The following is a 7,520-nucleotide window of genomic DNA, read 5'->3' as shown; positions in this document are numbered from 1 at the left end:
CTATTTCGCATAAACTATTATAGAAAACTCTTTTTTTAATTACATGTATTGTGTTTTAGATTAAAGTTGTTAATTTATTTTGAATGTATGAGTAAAATGTTCAAAAAAAATTCAGATATTGATTTACAAAAATTCTCCATTAAATAAAAAGCACGTATTTTGCTTTCCTAATTCACATTTTGCAAATTACGTTATATACAAAGTATTCCTAAACAAATAAAAATTTTAGTTAGATTACTTAAATATAGCATACGGTATACTAACTATATGATAGTTGTAAAATATCTGGTGTTCTGTATTTAAATACATATTGCATCGAGCTGTAAAAACTGCATAATTGTTTTATAATGTAAACAAATTGTGTGTTTAGCAGTGTATAAACGGAATATAAATTTTCTCGAGAAAACTCAGTTGAGTTGACATACTAGGTCAAGGATGCAATTTGCAGTGACCCATTTATGATGTAATAACATTGGTTGTATGCAAAATGAACAGTTGCACAACATACGATTGCATTTATATTTAGTTTAAATATATTTTCACGTGTTTTTAACATTATAGTTATTTATTGGTTAATATTCTTTTGCTAAAGTTTTTTTATCTGAATCTTTATTTGTTTTAAGAAAATTATATCTACACATTATTTTATACAATGCTATTCAAGAATTTATGTATGGTATCAGTCATATCAAACTAATTATTATAGTAAGAAATTATACAGAAAATTTAATTATATATAAAAATGTGATAATATTCTACCTAAAAATAAATTATTGTTTGATTCTCCAAAGTCGCTTTACAAATATATATTGTAAAGCAAAAATGTACGTAACATTATTCTATAATTTATTTATGGATACAATTTCTCAGTTGGTTACAATGTGTACAATTTTTGTCTTGTCAAATTAATCTAATGTAAGTATCAATACATTTTGTGACATTAGTTTTTCTTTACATTTCGGAAACAGCAATTATTCTGGCGGGGCACACATGTGCCGACCATTTTCCTTCCGGTACCCGAAATTACAAATACAGACATTTGGCAAGATACACATGCCGTTTGCACATCCGCGTTCGCATACTGGCACGAATCTCGAACGTGTGACATCACTTGGGTCGTGAGTGTATCCTTCATCGCAGATACATTCGTCCGATCCAGTGCAGTAGCCGTTCACGCACTGGCAAAAGATATCAGATGTATTAGTAATCTCGTCATCTTGGATGCACCTACCCGTCACAAAATCTGTACTGAATCCCACATCACAATGGCAATCGTTATCTGCGATGCACATCGTCCATTCGGGCCGCAGCCATATTTACATTGCGGTAGATCTATAGGGAAAACACATTCACCAGCTTTATTAAACGATATAAAACCAGGTCTGCATTCACAAGTATATGGCGAAATTAATTCCTCGTCTTCATGAACTGGACAATAAGAAATACAAGACTCGCGGTCATTGTAAGTGTTGAGGTATCTGTAAGACAGTTCATTTAATGTCAAATTTTTCATGTTTAACGTTTCGTTAAAATATATGTTGAAAATATCACAGTAAAACGTTCTGTATATTGATACTGCAATACAAATAATTCAAGGCTTTTATTTTATATTTGTTTAAAATTTTTGTTTGCAAATTTATTACATATAAGTCATACTATCTGTATCTCAAATATAAATAACATTAATTACACAAATGTCGGTGTATATGTATAAAAATTAAAAGATATACATATTTATATGCCTGGATAAAATTACAAGATCTTTAGTTACTTTTATAACGTAATATCGCGGATCTGTTCAATTAATTTAATATTCGTTATCAACTATACTTATATATCTTCTCATCAATTAAGAAATTATATATTAGAAGTACAATTTCACTGTTGGCAAAGTTTAACTATCGCGTAGAATATTACGCTGATACCAGGTATATTTCGTAGTTGCTGATCATAGGATATTTAAAAGAATAAGATAATTACTTGTGACAGGAGCATTTGCTGTCATAATCATACAGGACGGTTCCTGGCCTGCATCGACAGATACCTGGAGCCACGCATTCGCCGTTTTCACATCCTTCGGGACAGACTGGCTTACACTGGTCGTTTACTTCCTCATAGCCCAATTTGCACGCACATACTTCTGGAAAGGAACAGTAGGCGTTCTCTTGACACTCATACGTGCAGACGGGTATGCAAATGTTATTCGTCACGTTGCGCTTGTAGCCGTCGCAACAGTCCAGAATAGTGATCCAACTATCGTTGTACTGAGATATACAAAAAATTCATCTATTCTTATAATTGCCATTTTATAGGAGTATATTATAGTTTAAACTTGTCTGAGCTTCTTATATCTAAAACATCAGCATTTGTGTAAATGTTTAAATTAATGTATAGTATTTACAAATTACAAACTAACTCACAAGTTCATATAGTATATTACTTCTTTTGCTATATTAAGTATTATATATTATTGCAAGTAGCTAATTTATTATTCTAATGCTTTGCGATACAAAATGTTTTTTTTTTCTTCCGGAAGAATGTATGAATATTTTGCTTCAAAGCAAGCAACACATAGTTGATCATAAGAAAAACACAGACTTTCTTAAATTATCACACGACGCCAAGCGGATGAAATCGGGGAAAGTAGTTAGAATGTCCAAATTTTATAGAAGCCTATATTTTTTGCAGGTTTCTAAAGAGTAACTATGCAAAATTTAGTGCAGATTGGTCAAAGAGTTTGGAAGTTAAAAGGGAACATAAGGATAGACATTCTATTTTATATATGTAGATTAAATAATTTATATCGAATTTTAATGAATGCACAAATGTTGCATTCAAAGCTTTTGTTCTCTAAAGAATTAATTTATTATGTTATTTATCAAAAATTAACACGCAAAAAAATTTCGGTTCAGAAAAGCAAAACTCACTGATTGATTATTTCCGGGTGGTTGCGAAATGGTACTTTAAAGTGATTCACTGGAATTCAAAACCATAGCATCACTGTATCTACAATAAGAACAGATATATTCGTATTATTATTAATGTGAATACATATTAAATATAAAGAAGATATGAACGTTGAAAATGAAAATTATTAAAATTATTGTCAATTTTACACTTGTTCCAAATTAAAAAATTAATTGCTTACGGCATCGTTTTGTAACAAAGAGCATTTTGCGAGAAATTGGTCCATAAAAGTTGGTGATGGTCCCTGTTTGTACGACAACGCGATTGATGTCCACCTTTTACCCCCTTTGTTGCCCAGGTGTTGACAAATATGTACAACGAAAAAACCAGGTAAATCAATAATTTTATGTTGCATGAACGGTCGCGAATTTACTACTGTTCTTGATTCGATCGGAGAGCGACTATCATCGCGAGATAAGAGTGTTTAAAGGTCAGTTGTTTTCGCCTTCTCGATTAAACGCAATATTTGTTAAAGATGTAAGGAAGTAGTGATTAGATGATTATATATTAATGTCACATATCGACAAATGAAAAGTCTTAATGAAGTAATAAAAATAAAATTAAAAATTCATAGACTTGTTTCTTTTCTTTTTAGGTTAATTATCGATTAAATATTATTAATTGGAATTTTTAACTATTACGTTTACGCCATTCAAATATTAAATTACAATAAAATACAAAAATAAATATAATATATATATATAAACATTAGTATAATTGAGAAACATTTATTCATTTACTTTATCTGAGTTAGATTATCCGAAAAAATAATAGTATTGAACTTAACGTTATATGCATATAATATTATGAAAAAAAAATTTTTTTTAGAAGAAATTGTTTTAATTATAAGTTTGGGACAAACATTAAATCATTAAATATTATATTCATAATCATTTATCATACTTATATATGTTTTCTGAATCTATATGTGTACTTTATCTGTTCCGTCTTACATATTGGTGTTTATACAATCGGTTTGATATCATCTGGGAATGAATGAATACGTGCTCGCTTTGTCAAATTATTAATCTTTTAAGTATTAAGATGCTTCGTGTTATGCTTTCGTGTCACGAAAAAGAGAAAATCTTAAGTGGCGTCACGGTTAGCCCGTTTACCGTATCTATATCTGAACCAATTTTCACATCATGTTAACACACTTGATGATTCTACCGCGTATCGTTATTTAAATACAATAAATTATTAAAGATGGATTTTTCTCTTGCAATTAGTAGATTCCAAAATAAATTACATTCGCGGAAATTGGAAGTATACGTATATAGCACGTCATTTTCCGTACATCTCGGAAATAGTATTTACTCTTGCGGAATGCATCTTTGTCGACCTTTAATACTGCTTTCTTTCCGATATAAGAAACTGCAAACTGCAAGAAATTCGGTAAAGTGACGTTTGGGTATCCGCTCACGCATATTGATACGTATATTGAGCGTGTGATGTCACAAGTGTCACGCGTATAATCCTAATTGCAGGTGCATAGATTCGGTCCCATACATTGGCTCTTCAAATACCAATGATGGCACACGTTCCGTACTATGTCGTATTAGATGCATCTACCTGTATCGATGCAGAATCTCGGATCGCAGACATACGCGTTTGAGACGACGCACTATGCGTTTGGATCGTAATCATCTGCATTGCGAACTGGTTGCGTTGGAAAATGTCAGAGGAACGCATCTACCATAATCCAGATTGATCATGAATTCCGGTTGGCAGGAGCATCGGTTATGTTCAACGCAAGTGTCGTGATAATCGCATTTATATCTACAAGTAGTCAGACTATATAATAAGGTAGCTGGTGTTGATATGAGAATAGATCTATCAGTTTCTGAATCGACAATACATATATCTATATCTGCAAAGAGCCAGGACTCTTCGAGAGAACTAGTAGAGCTAGCGGGACACATCGACCATTGTAACAATCCCGGATGTGCATACAGAAATGTTCGTGATACATTCAGTGCTATTGTTTGGATAATGAGAGATGTCGTAACCGGCAAAATGTTGTATCTGTAAAATAATTTAGAATATTTTATCAAAGAATATGTTGAGTTAAAAATATCACAATCAGCAAGTATACTTCAAAATGTAAAATAATAAGAATTTAATTGATGAACTCGTAATACTTTGTAAATGTATTATGCACATCACGCCAAATGTAATTATTTATATCTCAAATTCTTTAGTATCTGTCTTTTTAATTCAAATAATATTACTTACGCAAATGTCGATATGCATGTATAAAAATTAAAGGATAAATTATTTATATATCTGCATAACATTAGCAACACAGCGTATAATTATTTGCATAAAATTGCGTATTTGAATTTAATATTAACTTATTATAAAATCAATTTACAATTATGCGTAGATATCTCTCCGCATTTTTACATTTTCCCGAGAAGTCGAGTTGACTGATTGAAGGATGCAGTTCACTCTATTTATGATGCATCAGCTGTTTGTAAATAAATAATTGCACTAAAAGCAATTGTTTGTTAGTTTTATTTTAAAAATATCTTCACGTGTTTTTTAGCACAATAATATTTAATGATTAGATAATATATTTATTTGGCGCTAGAAATTTTCTTTTATCTGACACTTTATTTGTTCTAAAAAAATTACATCTGAAGATAAATAGAATAAATGCATTTATTAATAATGCATTATTATGTAAAAACATGTTAATATATTAATATGTTAAAGAAGGGTAAATAATATTTATATTATAAGAATCGCGCGCAACGATGACATACGCAAATAAATTATTTGTACAATAAAATAAAATTCAATTATTATATCTACTAATTGTTTTATATAATCATTACTCAAGAATGTACAATATAAGTCATCAAAGTATATAATTATTATTACGATATAGAAACTTTAATTATATATAAATGTGAGATAATATTCTATCTATACATTATATTTTTTCAAAAGTCATTCTTGTTACAAATATATATTGTAAAAACATAAATGTTGTTTTACAATTTATTATAAGTTTATGAATACAATTTCTCAATTAATTATATAATGCGTAAAATTTTCATTAATTTGTTAAACTAGTTTAAATAATGTAAGTATTAATACATTTCGTGTCCTTTTTTTACATTTCGGAAACAGGGTTTACTCTTGCATATATCTGACTGTTTTCTTTTCAATTTCTGAAATTACAGACAATTGAATGTGTGCACACACCATTTATGCATCCGTCTATCGGCACGTATGTTGTGGTATCATCAGTGGCACGAGTATATCCTGGATTGTAGTGCATTAATCTAGTCCGGTGCAATAACCATTTAACCACAGATGCGAACAGATGCACTATTATCTCAGCTGCACCTATTAGTCAAAGAATCGTTACTGAATCTCAGATCGTACTCGTACAATTCGTTTGCGATGCACAGTGGATTCGGGTCGCAGCTGTGTTGACATTGTGGAGACTTTGTCAGGAAAACGCATTTACGGATCTATTGTAATACAGGCTCTGCATTTACAAATGTTCAATACGGAATATTCGCCACTACAGGCGGTCGGACAATGAAGGATGCAGGACTCGCGGTCATTGTAAGCGTTGGAATGTCTGTAAAACAGTTCATTTAATGTTAAACATTTTTAAGTTTAAAGTTATGTCAAATATATGTTGAAAATGTCACAGTTAGTAATTACGAAACGTTTCGCATATTGACAATGCAATATATACAGAGTGTCCTGTTAAAGGTGAGTAATTTCTCATGTGGGGTAGGAAAAAATTATTTGATGCATTCTTCAAACGTCGCATATATCGTTAAAAATATATATTGTAAAGAAAAAAATGTACATAAATGTTATTCTATAAAATATTTATGGATACAATTTCTCAGTTGATTACAATGTGTACAATTTTTGTCTTGTCAAATTAATCTAATGTAAGTATCAATACTTTTGTGACATTAGTTTTTTTCTTTACATTTCGGAAACAGCATTTATTCTGGCGGGACACACATGTGACGACCATTTTCCTTCCGATACCCGAAATTACAAATACAGACATTTGGCAAGATACACATGCCGTTCGCGCATCCGCGTTCGCATACCGGCATGCATTATGAACGTGTGACATCACGTGGGTCGTGAGTGTATCCTTTATCGCAGGTACATTCGTTCAGTCCAGTGCAATAGCCGTTCAAACACGGATGCTGACACTTGTTCTTAGGTGCACTATTCTCGTTATTTTGGATGCATCTAGCCGTCAAATCGAATTCCGGATCGGGTTTCGGATAGTATTCCTGGTAATCGTTATCTATGCATTGTCCATTCAGGTCGAAGCCGTTTTTACATTGCGGTAAATCTATAGTAAAAACGAATTCACCGTTTTTATTGAATGATACAAAACCAGGTCTACATTTACAAAATTACGGTGAACGTAAATTTTTAAACTTTTTATCTTATTCTTCTGTCAACTGGACAATAAGGAATGCAAGACTCGAGGTCAGTTAAGTGTAAGTGTTGTTGTATCTGTAAGACAGATCATTCATTTAATGTTAAATTTTTTTATG

General features: G+C 31.1%; 1 pseudogene; it reads right to left on the bottom strand.

Moving 5' to 3' along the window:
- Positions 1 to 59: 59 nt before the first annotated feature.
- Positions 60 to 7,495, bottom strand: LOC140673373 (uncharacterized; annotated as a pseudogene).
- Between the last annotated feature and the right edge of the window lie 25 nt (positions 7,496 to 7,520).

This window comes from Anoplolepis gracilipes, chromosome 1, assembly GCF_047496725.1.
Source record: "Anoplolepis gracilipes chromosome 1, ASM4749672v1, whole genome shotgun sequence".
NCBI lineage: Eukaryota > Metazoa > Arthropoda > Insecta > Hymenoptera > Formicidae > Anoplolepis > Anoplolepis gracilipes.
This window is presented reverse-complemented; position numbering and strand designations above follow the sequence as displayed.